Source organism: Mastigoproctus giganteus, chromosome 11, assembly GCF_048544385.1.
Source record: "Mastigoproctus giganteus isolate SK-2022 chromosome 11, ASM4854438v1, whole genome shotgun sequence".
In the NCBI taxonomy this organism is placed as follows: domain Eukaryota; kingdom Metazoa; phylum Arthropoda; class Arachnida; order Uropygi; family Thelyphonidae; genus Mastigoproctus; species Mastigoproctus giganteus.
In genome coordinates this window covers 148,203,876-148,221,905 of record NC_143585.1, presented here as the reverse complement: position 1 = coordinate 148,221,905, position 18,030 = coordinate 148,203,876, and the positions used below count along the sequence as shown (strand labels likewise).

Here is an 18,030-nt window from a genome sequence, read left to right as displayed (position 1 = left end):
AAATTGAATGGGACTGAGAATACCTTTGCTAGTAGAAACCCAACCTGCTTTGCCTTTTCAAATAGGAGTTTTCATTTATTACTATATTTATGGCATAGAGTAACATACAGTATTTGTAATATGTACAGCATACTGATAATAGAAGCACTACTTTTAAAAGTAGCATTTTTATTATCAGTATGCAGTAATGAACTGTCATTATGGCATTTCATAAAATTGTAAAAACATTGTATAACAAAGTTATAAGAAATTTATGTTTTGAGTAGGCGCCTCCGTAGCCAGGTGGGAAGGAGCAGCAGTGCGTAGCACACGCTTCTTGATTAGACCGGGGTTCGAGCCCGTCACCACCAAATACGGAGGATGCGGAAAGGTCAGGGAATGACCACCGTATATCTCGGAGCAATATGGCCTTAGTTGCTAATGCTCCTAAAAACTAAAATAACAACAACAACAACAACAATGTTTTGAGTAATGTAAGAGACATACTATTTGTGGTGATTCTTTAAAATAAAAAAAAATCTGTTAACCACTTTTTTGGGAAGAGACACAAACATCAGATGTGAGATCTTGTCAGATTTTTAAAAATGAGATGGGGAAACATCATTGCTTTAGTCCAAGTAGTGGAGAACCTTATCTAATGCTGCCCCCCATCCAGTTTGTGTTTAATTCATAGATTTTCATAATTATCTTGTTCATCTTCTTCTTCCTTTTCGTTTAATTTTGCTACCTTTGATTTCTGTATTACTGCTTGAATGATTTCCTTATCACTTAAAACTTTGAAGGCAGGTATGTTATTTTTTTAAAAAAAGTAATGGAATGAGCTAAAACAGATATTGTTAGAGTTTTGCAAGACAGAATAGAAAGATAATGGGGAATTTAGAAATGGGGTAAGAGTTTTATATTCTGGAGCTAATGAGAGTATGAATATAGAGTATTTTGGGGTGTCTGAAATTTTGGAAGAGGTGGAATTTCTTATCAGTAGGTTGATGGTTGTGAGGAAGAAGAGATTGAAGTGATTTATGAGCTATAAAAGGTAATTTAAAGAGATTAGGCAGATTATAGGTGATTGAAATGCAGTGGTTCGAAAGGGACAGGAGGGAAAATATATGGACTGGGTAGGGAGTATCAAAGAGAGGGGTAGGAAAGGTTGGTATAGGTTTCTGAGCAGGAGGAGCTAATGATAATAAATACTTAAAATAAAAGAAGATAGTATACATGGAAAATGCTGGTGATGTAAGTAGATTTCAACTGGACTATATTTTGGTTCGGAAAGAACAGATACAGGAACATTTGAAGATGTGTTGTGCATACTCAGAACTAAACATATCCATGATCATGATATTATGATAATGGATGTGGAATTGAATTCGAAAAGGTCAGAGGGACAAAGAAAGGTAGAAAATGGAATGAGGATGAATCGCAAACAAAGAGGGATATTATGAACATGAAATTAAAGGAAAGACTATTATTTCAAAAGGATTATCAGATGAGTAATCAAAGTACAAATGATAAATAGGCAAGCATAAGACAGTACAAAGAAAACTGCTGAAGAAGAAATAGGATATAGGGTAAAGAACTAGGAAATCAGAGGGTGTGATAAGAGAAATGGAGGGAAGAAGGAAATGGAAAAATACTAATACTGAAGATAGTATGAGGAGGAGGTATATAAAGATTAACAATAGGATTAGATGACTAAAAAATAAAGCAAGGTAGGAGTAGTGGTATGAGTGAGTTTTGTATGGAATTAGAAAGGTTAGGAAAATATGATTTAATGTATGGGACTGTAAGGAATGCAAGCACGGAGAAAAAGGGGAGAGGTTAGGGTGTTATTGAGGGAAGGAATGGGAAAGTACTAAGAAAACCAGATGAGGTAGAGGGAGATGATTGAAATTAAGGGAGTAATATGAGTCAGGTGATCAGCAGAAGAAAGAGGATGATTTTAATAATGTATCAGGACAGCTTGGGATCAGTTGTAACTGTAGCATTAATGGAAACAAAGGGAAACAGGCATTAGGTATTGATGGAATTCTGTCATATATCTAATAATGCTCAGAATATTAAGGATAATAACAAGATTGGTGAGGGAAACAAAGGGGTGCTCGTACCAAGATAGGCTTAAGTTCTGCAAATTGCAGCACTTGGAGACTAGGCACATGTGAGGTGATTTGATTGAGGTGTATAAGGCCTTGAATGGGTTGAGCAAGCTCAGTGCTGATGGGATTCTTCCTCTTGCTCAGATTAAGAACCTGAGGGGGCATAGATTCAAACTGAGGAAAGACAGTTGTAGAATAGATGTGTAGAAATTTGCCTTTAGTCAGCAGGTAGTTGATTGCTGGAACAGACTTCCATCTCATGTTGTAGAAGTTGATAGCTTAAATAAATTTAAGGCTGAGCTGGATAAGCATTTGGATTGAATAGTTGAGTGAAATGGGAAGTTTTTTTTTTTTTTTTTTTGTCTGATGCAGCATAAGCTTACTTTCTTGCATTGTATGCCTCTGCTAATGCTGATGAGCTTGCTTTCTTGCATCATATGCCTCAACTAGGCCCTGGCGAAATAACATGCTTCTTTCGATGTTAGGATCAACATCCATTACCTTTTGTTTAAGGTTCTCTGCGATACAAAAGATTTCGCCTAGTTCTTTTACCGTTATCTCCTTTGAGGTAACATTTTCATCTGGCTCACACTCTTTTTCTTCAGCTTCTTCGTGCGCACGCTGTTGCTCTATTTGAAGGAGATCATTGTCACTTAGCTGTTCTAAATGCGAATTCAGTGATTCTCGAACTTTAGCCGCATCCAAGCCTTTGAAACCAAGGTCATTACCAATATTAGTTATGTCTTCAATAACTTTTTGAACTGCATCTTTGAAGCAAGTAAAATCGTTTGCGCGGGGTAAAAGATGCTTCCAAACTGCTCTCATATTGCTGGCTGTCACTTCTTCCCATGCTGCATGAATGTTTTCAATGGCCAATCGTATGTTATATTTTTTCCAAAATTCTGGTACAGAAATTGCATTATCTCCTGTTATAGCTTCAAGTGCCTGTGCAAAGGTTCTGCGGAGATAGTAAGCCTTGAAAGTTGCAATCGTCCCCTGGTCCATGGGTTGCAATAACGAAGTCATATTCGCCGGTAAAAAAACAACTTTCACATTTTCATTTAAGTCACCAAGTGCAGAAGGATGTCCAGGTGCATTATCTAAAAGCAACAGAGCTTTAAAAGTAAGATTATTTTTCTTGCAATAGGCTTCAACTGTTGGACAGAAATAAGACGTAAACCAGTCTTCAAATAGGGCTTTGGTCATCCATGCTTTTTTATTTGAACGAAAAATGACTGGAAGAGTGCGATGCTGTATCCTTTTAAAGCCCTAGGATTTTGTGCATGGTACACAAGCATGGGCTTCAATTTAAAATCACCTTCAGCGTTACCTCCTAATAAAAGTGTTAGTCGATCTTTTGAGACTTTATACCCAGGTTGTGATGCTTCATTTGCAGCCAAATAAGTTTTAGTTGGCATCCGTTTCCAAAATACGCCCGTTTCGTCTACATTAAATATTTGCCGATCGTCGTATTCAGCATCCTGAATGATTTTTTGCAATTCTGCAGGAAATTTGGCTGCAGCATCTTCATCAGCACTAGCAGCTTCCCCTGTTACTTTAACACTATGCAGTCATGCTCGATTTTTGAAACGTCCAAACCACCCTGAACTAGCAACAAACATTTCAGTCTCCCCTTGATATTTTGTTTCTTTGAGCTTAGTAAAAAGGTTAATAGCTTTGCTCTGAATATTGTCCTTAGATAATGGAATTCTTTTTTGATTGCAATCTTCTATCCAAATTGATAAAAGACTTTCCATTTCAATCATTATTAGAGTTCTGTTTCTGGTATTTTGTAAGACAAAAGAAGATGATGAAACTTTACCTTTCTCTTTATATTCGTTCTTACGGCTCAAGATGGTTCGTACGGTAGACTCACTGTATCCTAGATCTCTTATGATTTTCGCATGGTTTGCACCATGTTCATGTTTTTTAATAACTTCAAGTTTATCAGCTAAAGTAATAACTTTTCGTTTTTTTTTATTACAATCACGTTGTTTTTCACTCTTTCTTTTATCCATAATTAACAGGGGTAGAAAATTAGAATTTTTAAATACGTCTGCACGTGACTTTATTAGGTGGAGACAAACACGTCTACTTAGTTGATGGAACACACTGAGGCGGGAAGCGGACAAACGCTTGTTTATTGGCAGTCAGACATTTAGTGCGCGATTCGAATCTTTTTCAACTATCAGAAATAAAAGATCGTGTTAACTGGAAATTTGCATTGCGTAAAGTAAAAAGTGGTATCATTTTTTCCAATTGCGTTAACTGAAAACCATGTTAATCGAACTCGCGTTAAGCGAGGCCTGCCTGTACTTTCAAATTCAACCCTAATTCACGACTTTTTTTGAACAATGACCTGTACTTGTTAAGTAATTGCCGGTCTTATACTCTTAATATCATTAGTGCCAACGTGTACAACTATATCACCTTTTGTGCCCTTAAAAGATGATATCCGCTCTACAACATCATCAACCTTTTCCCGTGGCAGACATACCCTGGTCCTGTTCCACCTATCCTTTTTACAAAGCATGTTCCCCGTTTCCCTGACAATAGAGTCACCAACTACTAGTTCCTGTGGGACCAGCGCAATTCTGCCTTGGGGATGCTTTGGGGATGCCCTGCTGATAGCTTTGCTTCCAACAGGCTTCTGAGTCTCTGATGGTTTTTTTCGGTCAGGCAGGCCTTAATTTCCTTGTGCTGTAACTGCTGAGCCTGCATCATTCCCACGTATTTGTAGGCCTCTCCCTCTTCCATAGCTTTGATCTCTTTACCAGTCTACGGCTGGTAGTTTTGGTTGACTAATTTTCCCTGGTGCAATCTGTGGGTCTTGCATTTGTCAAGACAAAATTCCATGCTAATATCATTGCTGAATTCTCCGGTGATCTGGCGTAGTTGCTTCTCGGTTAACGTGTAGAGCTTGATGTCATCCATGTACATCAGGTGGGTGAGGGTGTACAGGTTCTTCCTTCATTCTTTGAGGTTATATCCATACTTGCTGCTGTTGAGCATGGTGGGTAGCGGATTAAGTGCTAGACAGAACCACAGTGGGCTCAGGGCATCTCCCTGAAAGATTCCTCTCCTGATGGGGATTGGCCTGGTTGTGATGTTCTTGACCTTAATGGTGGTACTCTATTTCACCATCATTTCTCCTAGGAAGTTTGTCACTATCAGATTGACTTTGTAGATGTTCAGCACCTCTATTAGCCAGCCATGAGGTACAGAGTCAAAGGCCTTGCGATAATCGATGTAGGCTGTGTATATATTGTGGTGCTTCTTGTAGGCTAGCTCTGAAACTGCAGTTTCTATGGTTAATTGCTCCTTGCATCCTTTCTGCTGTTTGGCCATTATGTTCTGGATCTCCAAGTGGTCTGATATCTTCCTGGTTATGCAGCTGGTCAGGATCTTGTACATTGTTGCGAGTCAGGTGATTGGTCTGTATTTTGCTGGTTTCTTGTATCTTCATCTTTAGGCTTCAGATATATGATTCCTAGAGTGAGAATCATTGGGATTGTCTCTGGGTGCCTTATCATTCGCATAAACTGCTCTGCCAGGTGCTTGTTGTGTGAAAATGAGCTTCTTGTACCAATAATAGATAATATGGATGTTATCTATTCCTGGAGTTTGCCAGTTTTGAGAGTTCTTGATCGTCTGTTTTACTTCTTCCTGAATCTCCCACTCTCTCATCTCTTGTGCATCCTTGGTTTTGTTGCGTTCTAGTTCTGTCCAGGGGGCTCGACTGTTATGTCTTACTTCCCTGCTCCATATGTTGCCCCATAGCTCTTCAATCGTCTTCTGCTCGGGTGGTCCATTCCCGTCTTCTCCTAGACTCCTGTAGAAGGCTTTTTGGTCCTCATCGAAGATTCAGTTGTTTATTTTCCTCTGGGAGCTCTCTTTGTATCAGCATAGTCTCTTGCTTCAGTATGTCCAAACTACTCTCCTATTCTCTGATTTTTTGTCTCATGTTTGCTGTGGAGGCTCTCTTTCTTGAGGATGCTCTTCACTTTTCCAATCAATTTCTTATTCCTATTACTCCATTGGTACTGGGTCAATTGGCCTATCTTGACTCTTAATTCTTTTATCTTCTTCTGAAGTCTTTTTTTCTCAAGCTGGCGGTTCCTTCTGTTTTTGTTTCTTCTGCTGCTGGTCTCTTGTTTCTCTACCATTAATCCTAGTGGCTGCTATGGTAACACAATACACGGCTGTGAGGATGGCCTCCAGTGTTGCACCGTTGTTGTCAAGGTAGTAGTAGTAGTGGCACATGATGCAAGAAAGCAAGTGTAGGAGCTTATGCAGCATCAGCCAAAAAAAAAAAAAAAAAAATCACACCATTCCCTCCAAATACCTGTCCAGTTCCTCCTTAAATTTATTTAACCTATCAACTTCCACAACGACAGATGGAAGTTTGTTCCAGCAATTAACCACCCGCTGGCTAAAGGCAAATTTCCGCACATCTATTCTACATCTGTCTTTTCTTAATTTGAACTTATGTCCCCGTAGGTTCGTAATCTGAACAAGTGGAAGGATCCCATCAGAATTCAGCGGGCTCAACCCATTCAAGGCCTTATAGACATCAATCAGATCACCGCGCAGGTGCCTAGTCTCCAGCCACTGCAATTTGCAGAACTTAAGCCTCGCTTGGTAAGAGAAGCCCTTCATTCCCCTCACCAATCGTGTTGCTCTTCTCTGTACACGTTCAAGCAAATCTACATCCTTCCTAAAATGAGGCCTCCAGACCTGTACGCAGTACTCAAGGCGTGGCCTGACCATTGCCTTATACAGAGGGACAATCACCTCCTTTTCCCTGCTAGCAAAATTCCTATATATCATTGACAAAACCCCATGACCCGCCCTAGCAGCCTGTCTGCACTGCTCAGAAAACTTCATATCTGACTGCACAATTACTCCCAGGTCTTTTTCATTTTCTACCACCTTAAGTGTAGTACCACACAGTTGGTACGTTTCTCTGGGGTTACTTCTCCCCATATGCAGTACTTTGCATTTGTCAAGGTTGAACTTCAGTTGCCACTTCTTAGCCCATCTGCCCAAATTATCTAGATCCTGTTGCAGTAGCACACTGCCATTACTGTCATTAACAACCCTGCCAACCTTTGTGTCATCTGCAAACTTCGACATTAAGCCTGATATACCTTCATCAATATCATTGATAAATATACAAAACAACAGTGGACCCAACACCGAACCCTGTGGGACTCCACTAATAACATTAGTCCACGAAGAGCAGCACCCATTGATTACCACCCTCTGTCTTCTCCCACTTAACCATCCTTTTATCCATTGTAGCCACTTACCCTTAATACCATTCTGCTCCAATTTGTACAGTAGTCTTCCATGCGCAACAGTGTCAAAAGCTTTCCTGAAATCCAAGTATATGATATCAAAATTATTTTTTGCATACAGTTCCTTTGTGACCACATCATAATAACCAATCAAATTTGTCAGACAAGACTTTCCCTTAACAAACCCATGCTGTGTTTGAATTATTGCTGCAGTCTTGTCTAGATGATCCTGCAATGCATCTTTAACCAGTGACTCCATTATTTTACCCGGAACAGAAGTTAAACTAACTGGTCTGTAATTACTCGTGTCACCCTTCGATCCACCTTTGTGAATTGGAGACACATTTGCACATCTCCAGTCCGTGGGAACCTCCCCTGAGTCCAAGGATGCTCTCATAATTATGGCTAAGGGTTTGCTTAGTTGCTTTGCCGCCTCCTTTAAAATAACTGGATAGATTCCATCCACCCCAGGTGCCTTTCTTTATGTTTAACTTCAACAATTTCTCCTCCACTTTGCTCTCAGTTATTACAAAATCATTAAGCACACTGCTACAATTTGATAACCTTCCATTTTCAAACTGTAATAATTCCTCACGTGTGAATGTAGATGCAAAATACTCATTCAGTTTGTTTGCTATCTGAGCAGGATCATCAACAGTCGAACCATCGATGTCAAGTGGACCAATCATATTAATCCCCTTCCTTTTAGAGTTTATATAAGTAAAGAAATCCTTGCTGTTTTTCTTAGCATCTTTTGCCAAAGATTTCTCGTAATCCGCCTTCGCCTGCCGAACCTCCTTTGTGACCTGATTACAGACTAGCTTATATCTGCCACAGGCTTCTGCGTCACCTGATAATTTATATGCATCCCATGCATTTTTCTTCTCTGTCACGAGTCTCATTAGTTCATTTGATAACCATTTAAGCCTAAACCTTGAACGATATTTCTTAATCGGTATATAAAGTCTAGTAGCTTCCACGATTAATTCCTTGAATGCTTCCCACTTAGAATTTACTGTTTGTAACATCGTCAGTTGATCCCACTGTACAGAATTTAAAAACTGTCTGAGACCACTGTACTCCCCTTTACGGAAGCAAAAACCCTTTCCTTTACCCCTGACGGTAGTTACCTCTTTGAGTAAATCCCACTTCAGCACACTGTGATCACTGCCACCTAGTGGTTCCTTTATCTGCAAATTCCTAATACACGAATGATCAATGCTGATAACCAGATCAAGAGTGTTACTTTCTCTGGTTGCCTCTCGAACATGCTGCTGCAGAAAACAATCATCCAATAAATCCACAAAAGTCTGACTAGTGTGTGAGTGACCAACCCACAAGTTCCAGTCAATATCTGGGAAGTTAAAATCCCCCATTATAAAACATTCTGATTTACTGGCCCACTCTATTTCTCTGTACAATTGTTCATTGTACTCATTCAAGTCATTAGGCCTATAACACACTCCTACTCTTATTTTTCCTTTCGCAGTGCTTATCTCACACCAAACTGACTCAACAGTGCACTGTTCATCTATATTAACTGGGTGCACTTCCTTTGATTTTATGTTTTTCTTAATTAACAGCATAACACCCCCTCCCTTTCTGTCCTGTCTATCCTTTCTGTACATATTGTACTCCCCAAATTCCAGTTCTGCATTCCTTATATCTTTGTGACACCACGTCTCTGCTATCCCAACAATATCCGCCTTTGATGTCTTGACCAACACTTCAAATTCATCAAATTTATTTACTATACTTCTAGCATTGGTATACATGCAAGCATACATGCTCCTATGCCTATTCCTTGTTACCCTAACACATCCCATATACCCAACTATTCCATGATGACTGCCATCCGTCCCTGAAACCCCCAACACCCCTCGCTCCAGGTCGCTTCTTATTCTAATAGAAGTTGTGCAAGAATCACCTTCACCTCTGCCTGCGGTTACTGTTAAACTATTAGTCTTTGTATCCCCCCAAACTAGCAGTTTTCCGACCCACCTAACACTGCCTCGATAGCATCAGCAAATATTCTTGCACCCTTTCTATTTAAGTGTATCCCATCCCTGTAGAAGCAATCTCTCCTGTTAACAAGTACAGTCCAGGCTGAAAAAAATTCTACCCCTTGAGCCTTGCACAATCTTTCCAGGGCCGAATTGATCGACAAGGCTCTCATCATGTACTCCCTCCTATCGTGTCTGGGCAGAATTGCAGACACTTTCAAAGTCAACCCTATTTCACGGCTTTTTTTCAACAGTGACCTGTACTTGTTGAGTAATTCCACCGGTCTCCTACTCTTAATATCATTAGTGCCAACGTGTACAACTATATCACCTTTTGTGCCCTTGAAAGATGATATCCGCTCTACAACGTCATCAATCTTTGCCCCTGGCAGACATACCTTGGTCCTGTTCCACCTATCCTTTTTACAAAGGATGTTCCCCGTTTCCCTGACAATAGAGTCACCAACAACTACTAGTTCCTGTGGGACCAGCGCATTCTGCCTTAGGGGTTGCCGCTGTGTTGCGTGATGACCAAGTGCAAGCTCTGGCGTTGATGTGGGCAGCTGAGAGCCTGATGGGCCCCTCAATTTAGATCTTTCGAGGGCATCCACCCTGTCTTTCAAACTCTCATATAGGCCCATAACAACGCTGAGTTGTCGCCTGATTTCCTTACACTCCTTACATCGCGCACACACAAAGACATCCCCCATGGCAATATCATGTTCCGTTCCAGAGAGTTCGGCAAACATTTCACAAGTTGCACATTTTTTTAGGCTGTGATGCGTTGGAGAATTGCCCCCCTCAGTTCTCCCCCGAGTCACAGCACTCCTGCCACTTTGTGCCCGTTGCTTTGCTGCTCTAGTTTGGGGCATGGTAGTTTAAATTAATAAAATCAATAAATTAAATGTCAATAGTATTTGAATAGAAACTATTAAATAGAAACAGTGAAGCGTATTACTATATAATTATGCGTTAGAGCTACCTAGCTACCTCAATTAAAAAATTTGAATTCCCTACCACTATATCCAAAAACAATGGCTACAAAAATGGAACGAAATAACGGTTTTACCTATCGTAAGTAAAATCCACAAAAACTCTTTATCTAAATTAAAAATAAAAAATAACCAGCGTAACTATAACTATATGACTACGTATTAAGTACAATATAAAATAACAATCATGTAAATAAAAGGCAAACACTTATCGTTTTTGCAGAGCCTGTAACTGACAGCTGTAACTTTTAAAGAGATTCAGCGCCCTCTGGTAATGTGGTATTATTTGCCAATTGAGGTGGTCTGTGACTCTACAAGGTTCTATTGGGCCTCTGCCTTGGTATCACGTGAGTCTTTATGGGGTCCATTCCTTCGAATTCTGTTAGGGCCTTCTTCCACTTGTCCTCTATTCTGGATATCATGGCCTCTTCTCTTTCCACTTCAATTGTTGTGGATTGTATTTATTTTTTCTCTTCCTCCCGTGGTTTGTCGGTGGTATGTTCTTCCTCCTCTGGTTCTGTATTGACCATATTCTTTATCCTTTGTAGTTGATCACTCATATTCTGCTTTATTTTTTCCAAGATTGCAGGAGCTATCAGGTTGTTCGTGACGATGGTCCTGCTCTGGTCCAGTATTCGCTGTTCGGTAACCTGAATATCCGGGAATCATTCCAGCCACTTGGTTTGTAGTCTCGCCCTATACATTGTCATATCGGTCTCCAGCTTCATTATTTCGTAGTATGCTTGCATGACGTATGTATTCATTTCGATGCTCCACTTCACGTGTTGCCATTTTCTTCCTTCCTGGTTGGTCACTAGTGCAGTTCCACAGGAAGCACTTCCAGTTGGTGGGGCTGGATGGTCTTGCCTATTATTATTATTATTATTAGCCATATGGTGCAAGGAAGCCTGAGGCTTATGCTGCATCATTCAAAAAAAAAAATTTTCTGAATTTCCTCAAATGAGAGAGAAAGAGAGAGAGAGAGAGAGAGAGAACAAGAGTCAGAAGTAGAAGGGAATCACCAAGAAAGAGAAGAATGATGATATCCAGCTCAGGACCCTGGGTGTGCCAAGCCCACACTAACCAGATGTGAGCACAAAATTAATTTCCGCACAACTCATAAGATTCCACACAATCAACTCTTTGCTATAAATGAGCTACGTAAAGCCTTAGCCAAATCAAAACAAAGTGCAGCAGGTTCAGATTTAATCCACTATCAAATGATTAAGCATCTCACTGTAAATTCCTTATGCATGATCCTACTGCTTTATAATAGGATATACCTTTAGGACACATATCCAGACTCTTGGCGGCATTCGTTTGTGCTGGCCTATCCAAAACCAGGGAAGAACCACTCAAATCCAAATAATTATCACTCTATTTCCCTCACTTTAGTAAAACTTTAGAAAGAATGGTGATTGATCGGTTAACATGGTTCCTTGATTCGCCCACTCTCCTTAGTCTGAGCCAATATGGTTTTCGGAAAAACAGATCAACACTGGATATATTGACAAAAGCCAAAGCACACATCTGAAATGTCTTTCTCTGAAATGAACATCTTGTTTTGATATGTCTTGACATTGAAAACGCTTTTGATATTACCTGGAGATATGGTATCCTACAGGAATTGCACAAATTAGATTGCGAGGCCATCTACCAAAGTGCCCCCAAAACGTCATGTATAAAAGAACTTTCCAAGTCCGCTACCATAATATTTTGCCTCAAATATACAATCAAAAACAGGGGGTACCCCAAAGCTCAGCCCTTAGTGCAACCCTTTTCACATTAAAATTCAATCTTATCACAGAAGTCATTCCAGAAACAGTAGAAACATATCTATATGCAGATGATCTCTCTATTTCATGTCACTCACAGAATATGCAAACAATTGAGAGACAGCGTCAATGCGCTATAAACAAAATAGAGTCTTGGCCCACCTATAATGGATATCGACTGTCAGTGCAAAAGACAGCAGCAGTACACTTCTGCAGAAAACAAAAGATGCATCCTGACCCAGAACTAAGAATAAGCAATCAACAAATCCCACTGAAACACAGTATCTGATTACTAGGTCTAATCAAGAATCACAAATTAAATTTCCTAGACCATATAAAATATCTACGTAAGTGTGTGTAAACAAATTAAACATTCTACTAGCTATATCTGCCATAACACATGGAGCTCATCGTTATTCACTTTTGCACATTTATCAAGCAATGATAAGATCTAGATTAGATTATGGTTCTCCCATCCACTCCTCAGCGAGGAAAATTGTTCTAAAATGGTTAGATCCTATCCATCACAGCGCATTTCGTAGACAAAGACAACTTGTTACTCTGAACTGTGCTACAAAAATTCAAAGCCTTCCCAGACATCCAACTTGGCAGTATCTGTATACTCCAAAATGGGAAACTTTATATGAAAACAAACCTAGCATATGCAAACCTGCCAGCATACGACTATAAGATATACTTTCACAATGGAACCTAAATATGGATAAAATCTACCAAGATACCCCCACATATCTTCCCCCATGGGAAATCATTTCAGCTGACTGTGACATGGACCTCACAAAATAGAAACAAAATAACATCCCAAATCAATATGTGAAACAGCTGCATTCCTCTAATTAAGTGTATCCCATCCATGTAGAAGCAGTCCCTCCTGTTAGCAAGTACAGACCACACTGAAAAAAATTCTACCCCATGAGCCTTGCACAATCTCTCCAGGGCCGAATTGATTGACAAGGCTCTCATCATTTACTCCCTCCTATCGTGTCTGAGTGGAATTTCAGACACTTTAAAATTCAGGCCTAGCTTGCGACTTTTTTTAAATATTGACCTGTACTTGTTAACTAAATCTGCAGATCTCTTACTCTTAAGGTCATTAATGCCAGTGTCTACAATTTATTGGAGGATTGTTTTGTACAGCAACATGTTCGAGGGGCAACCAGAGGGGGTAATACTCTTGATCTGATTATCAGTAGTGATGACTCATGTATTAGGAATTTGCAGGTAAAGGAACCACCAGGTGACAGTGATCACGGTGTACTGATGTGGGATTTACTTAAATTTGTACCTACCATCAAGGATAAAGGGAAAGGTTTTAGTTTTCATAAAGGTGACTAGAGTGGTTTCAGTTTTTGAATTCTATACAGTGGGGATCAACTGATGATGTTAAAAACAGTGAATTCTAAATGGGAGGCCTTCAGGGAATTTACATTGGAAGCTACTAGGCTATTCGTACCAAATAACAAATACTGTTCAAGATTTAGGCCTAAATGGAGGTCAAATGAACTAATAAGGCTCATGGCAGAGAAGAAAAATGCATGGGATGCATATAAATTAGCAGGTGACAAAGAAGTCTACGGCAGATTATTATTATTATTAATTTAGATTGTATAAATAAAAATTGTATTATTATTATTATTATTATTATTATTATTATCTATATTGTGCAAGGAAGCCTGAGGCTTATGCTGCACCAGCCAAAAAAATTCCCGAGTTACTCTGAGAGAGAGAGAGAGAGAAAGAAGTAAAAGGAAGTCACCAAGAAAGAGAAGAATGATGATATCCAGCTGAGGACCCTGGGTGTGCCAACCCCATACTCACCAGATGTGAGCCCCTGGGGATATAAGCTAGTCTGTAATAAAGTCACAAAGGAGGTTAGGCATGAGAAATCCTTGGCAAAGGATGCAAAGAAAAACAACAGACTTCTTTGCTTATGTAAACTCTAGAAGGAAGGGGATGAATCAGAATGGTCCACTTGGTGTTGGTGGTTCCACTGTTGATGATCCTGCTCAGATAGCTGACAAACTGAATGAGTATTTTGCATCTACATTCACACATGAGGAATTCTGTAAGGAAGGGGAAGACAGAAGTTTACTAAACTCTGACATCGAGCTAAATGATTTCGTAATAAAGGAGAGCAAAGGGGAGGAGAAATTGTTGAAGTTAAACATAAAAAAGGCACCTGGGGCAAATGGAATCTATCCAGTTATATTGAAGGAGGCAGCGAGTGAAGTAAGCAAACCCTTAGCCATAATTATGAGAGCATCCTTAGATTCAGGGGAGGTCCCCAAGGATTGGAGACATGCTAATGTATCCCCAATTCACAATGGGGGTTCAAAGGGTGACACAAATAATTAAAGACCTGTTAGTTTAACTTCTGTTCCAGTGAAAATAATGTAGTCACTGGTTAAAGAAGTGATGCAGGATCACCTAGACAAGACTGCAGTAATAGTTCAGACACAGCATGGGTTTGTTAAGGAGAAGTCTTGTTTGGCAAATTTGATTGGATAATACAATGTGGTCACAAATGAACTGGATGCAAAAAATAATTTTGATATCATATACTTGGATTTCAAGAAAACTTTTAATACTGTTTCATATGGAAGACTGCTGTACAAACTGGAACGGTATAGCATTATGGGCAAGTTGCTGCAATGTATAAAGGGATGTTTGAGTGGGAGATGGCATTGAGTGGTAATAAATAGACACTGCTCTATGTGGACTAATGTTATTAGTGGAGTCCCCCGGAGTTCAGTGCTGGATCCATTGTTGTTTTGTATATTTATTAATGATATCGATGAAGGTATATCAGACTTAATGTTCAGCTTGAGGTCCACTTGAGGTGTACAAGTTTGCAGTTGATACAAAGGTTGGCAGGGTTGTTAATGATAGTAAAGACAGTATGCTACTGTAACAGGATCTAGAAAAGTTAGGTAGATGGGCTGAGAAGTGGCAACTGAAGTTTAATATTGACAAATGCAAAGTAATGCATATGGGTATCAGTAACCCAAGGGAAACGTACGGCAGTCAGGGAGGTGGAGAATGAAAAAGACCTGGGAGTAATTGTGCAGTTGGATATGAAGTTCTCAGAGCAGTGCAGATGGTCTGCCAGAGCAAGTCATGGAGTTTTGTCCATGTTATATAGGAATTTTGCTAGCAGAAACAAGGTGATTATATCTTTGAATAAGGCAATGGTCAGGCCACAACTTGAGTACTTTGTACAGGTCTGGAGGCCTCATTTTAGGAAGGGTGTAGAGTTGCTAGAACGAGTACAGAGAAGGGCAACAAGATTGGTGAGAGGAACAAAGGGGTTCTCTTACCAGGAGAGGGTTAAATTCTGTAAGTTGCAGCATTTGGAGACTAGGCACTTGCGAGGTGATCTGATTGAGGTGTACAAGGCTTTGAATAGTTTGTGCAGGCTTAACGGTGATGGGATGCTTCCACTTGCTGAAATTAAGAAACTGCGGGGGCATAGATTCAAATTGAGGAAAGACAGATGGTTGTAGAATAGATGTACGGAAGTTTGCCTTTAGCCAGTGGGTAGTTGATTGCTGGAACAGACTTCCATCTGTTGTTGTGGAATTTGATAGCTTAAATAAATTTACGGCTGAACTAGCAAACATTTGGAGTGACTGGATGAGTGAAATGGGAGGGTTTTTTTTTTTTTTCTTTTGGCTGATGCTTTATAAGCTTGCTTTCTTGCATCATATGCCTCAACTAATGCTTAAAAAAATACTAATGAATTGCAATTCTCTGATTACTTATATCTATACACTGATGGCTCCAAAATGGATACACACTGGTGCTGCAGTGGTCCTGCCAAATAGCATAATTTCTCAGACACTTCCAATAGAGTGTACTATCTATAGTGCTAAACTATTTGCAATAAGTCTCGCACTAGATCACATTGCCAAAACCCCTCATAAAAAGTATCATTTTTACAGACTCATTAAGTGCTTTACAGCTACAAAATGAACCACCTCATCCGTATCTAGAAAAAATCTAGAAAAGAAAAATTCTTTCCTGCTTATCGCTTCTTAAGAATAAAAACCAAAAAGTCAGATTCATTTGGATTTCTGGACATTCTGTAATACTGGGCAAATCAGCATGATCAAGCTGCTAAACATCTATCAAATGAAAATTCTCACCTGCATAAAATTCCACACAATGACTTTAAAAATGTCATTCAAAAAGCCTCTGAAAATATATGGATGCAGACCTGGAAATCTCAAGAAAACAACAAACTATACCAAATCAAACAGCAACCGAAATCCTGGAAATCAAGTTTTCGGGCAAACAGACACATAGGTTTTTCTCATCCGGTTTCACATTAGATGTACATATTTACACACTCTTATCTCCTAAGAAAAGGAGTCTAACTTTGAATTTTTTTTAATATGCCCCTGTACGGGAAAAAGTTAGACACCACTGCAGTAGAAGGTGGGCCAGAGCCCGTTGGGAATACACCTTGATCTGCTCACTCTTAACTAGCACGACTCCTCCATATGTGGGACAGGTGGTTGGATAGGTTTTACCAGGTACCACTAAGTTGTAGAATGGTAATCCCTTTAGCGCTCTTAATTCATGCAGCAGCACTAATTGCCTAAATTGCCTGAAGGCCAGAAATGTGAACAGGGCATACTGAGTTATTTAATTCTCTCCTATCCGTTCGCTATATGAAAATGTTCTTCGCTCAACGGAAAGTATTTTAAATGTAACTTCCAAGGGAAAGTCAAAATAATTCGCTATAAAAGGACTTCGTTAAACAGAGGTCCGACTGAGTAATTTAGAATTATAAAAATGGTTATACAGTTTTATATAGAAATATCTTAACAATAGACAGTAAAAAATGCATATTTAGCTAAATAATTTTAAGCTTATTTGAATAGTAGGTAAACATATGAAAAAAATTCGCGGAATATTACAAATTTCAAAGTACACTGCATCCAAATGTCACACGTCAGAGGTAATAAAGTGCTGGAATGCCGTACTGTTGCGTACCGTCCCAAAAAAAGCACTGATTATATCCCTTTCTGTGGCATACTTGTTCATCATTACTTTTATTTTAGCCATATTCATCTTTAGTCCGAAATCCTTACTAACTGCATAACTGATTAAGATTTTCCTTTAATTCTTTAGGATCGGGGCTTATGATCACAATGTTATCCGCAAATCATAAAAGGTTTAGGTACTCTCCATTCACCTTGACTCCTTTCTGCAACTAGTCTAATCTTCTGAAACCTTTCTCAAGGGCAGCAGAAAACAACTTTGGAGATATTGTGTCTCCTTGTCGAAATTTTTTCTCAATTTTAAATTTGCTGCTATCTTTTGCTAGTATAATAAAAGAGATAGCACTCTTACATTTTTTCGTCAAAATCATAATTTGTGGGGTATCTATGCCTTGTCTTTCCATTGCCCGAAACATTGTCTTTTTTTTTTTTTTTATGAAAAACCCAAACACGAAAGGTATCAAAACCTATAGTACATAGTACCGTACATGGGTTGAAGGAGAAGTATGGTGGGAGGGGGGGGGATGCCGGAAACTTTGCTCTAGAGACTAAACATGGGTTTCACCACTTCAAGCCTCCAATAAGCAAAGTGGTGGTATTTGATGCTGTATGGAGTCAAATGCCTTTTCATAATCCCAAAATGCCAGGCATAATGGTGTTTTGTATTCATTTGCTTTCTCTATTAACTGTAATACAGTGGATTCCGTTTATTTGGGCCACCGGTTAATCGAGGCAGCCATTTATTTGGGGCAAATCTTAAAACACAGAACCCAATTGAGAAAATAGCCAGGGTTTACTTTGCTTAATTGGGACAGCATGCCGTTTAATCGGGGTAGGAGACTG

At 39.4% G+C, this 18,030-nt stretch overlaps 1 protein-coding gene across 3 annotated transcripts in view; it reads left to right on the top strand.

Moving 5' to 3' along the window:
* The window catches only part of LOC150078508 (rho GTPase-activating protein 39-like), a 789,750-nt gene that overhangs the window by 390,861 nt on the left and 380,859 nt on the right, over window positions 1-18,030 (top strand). The window lies entirely within an intron of this gene.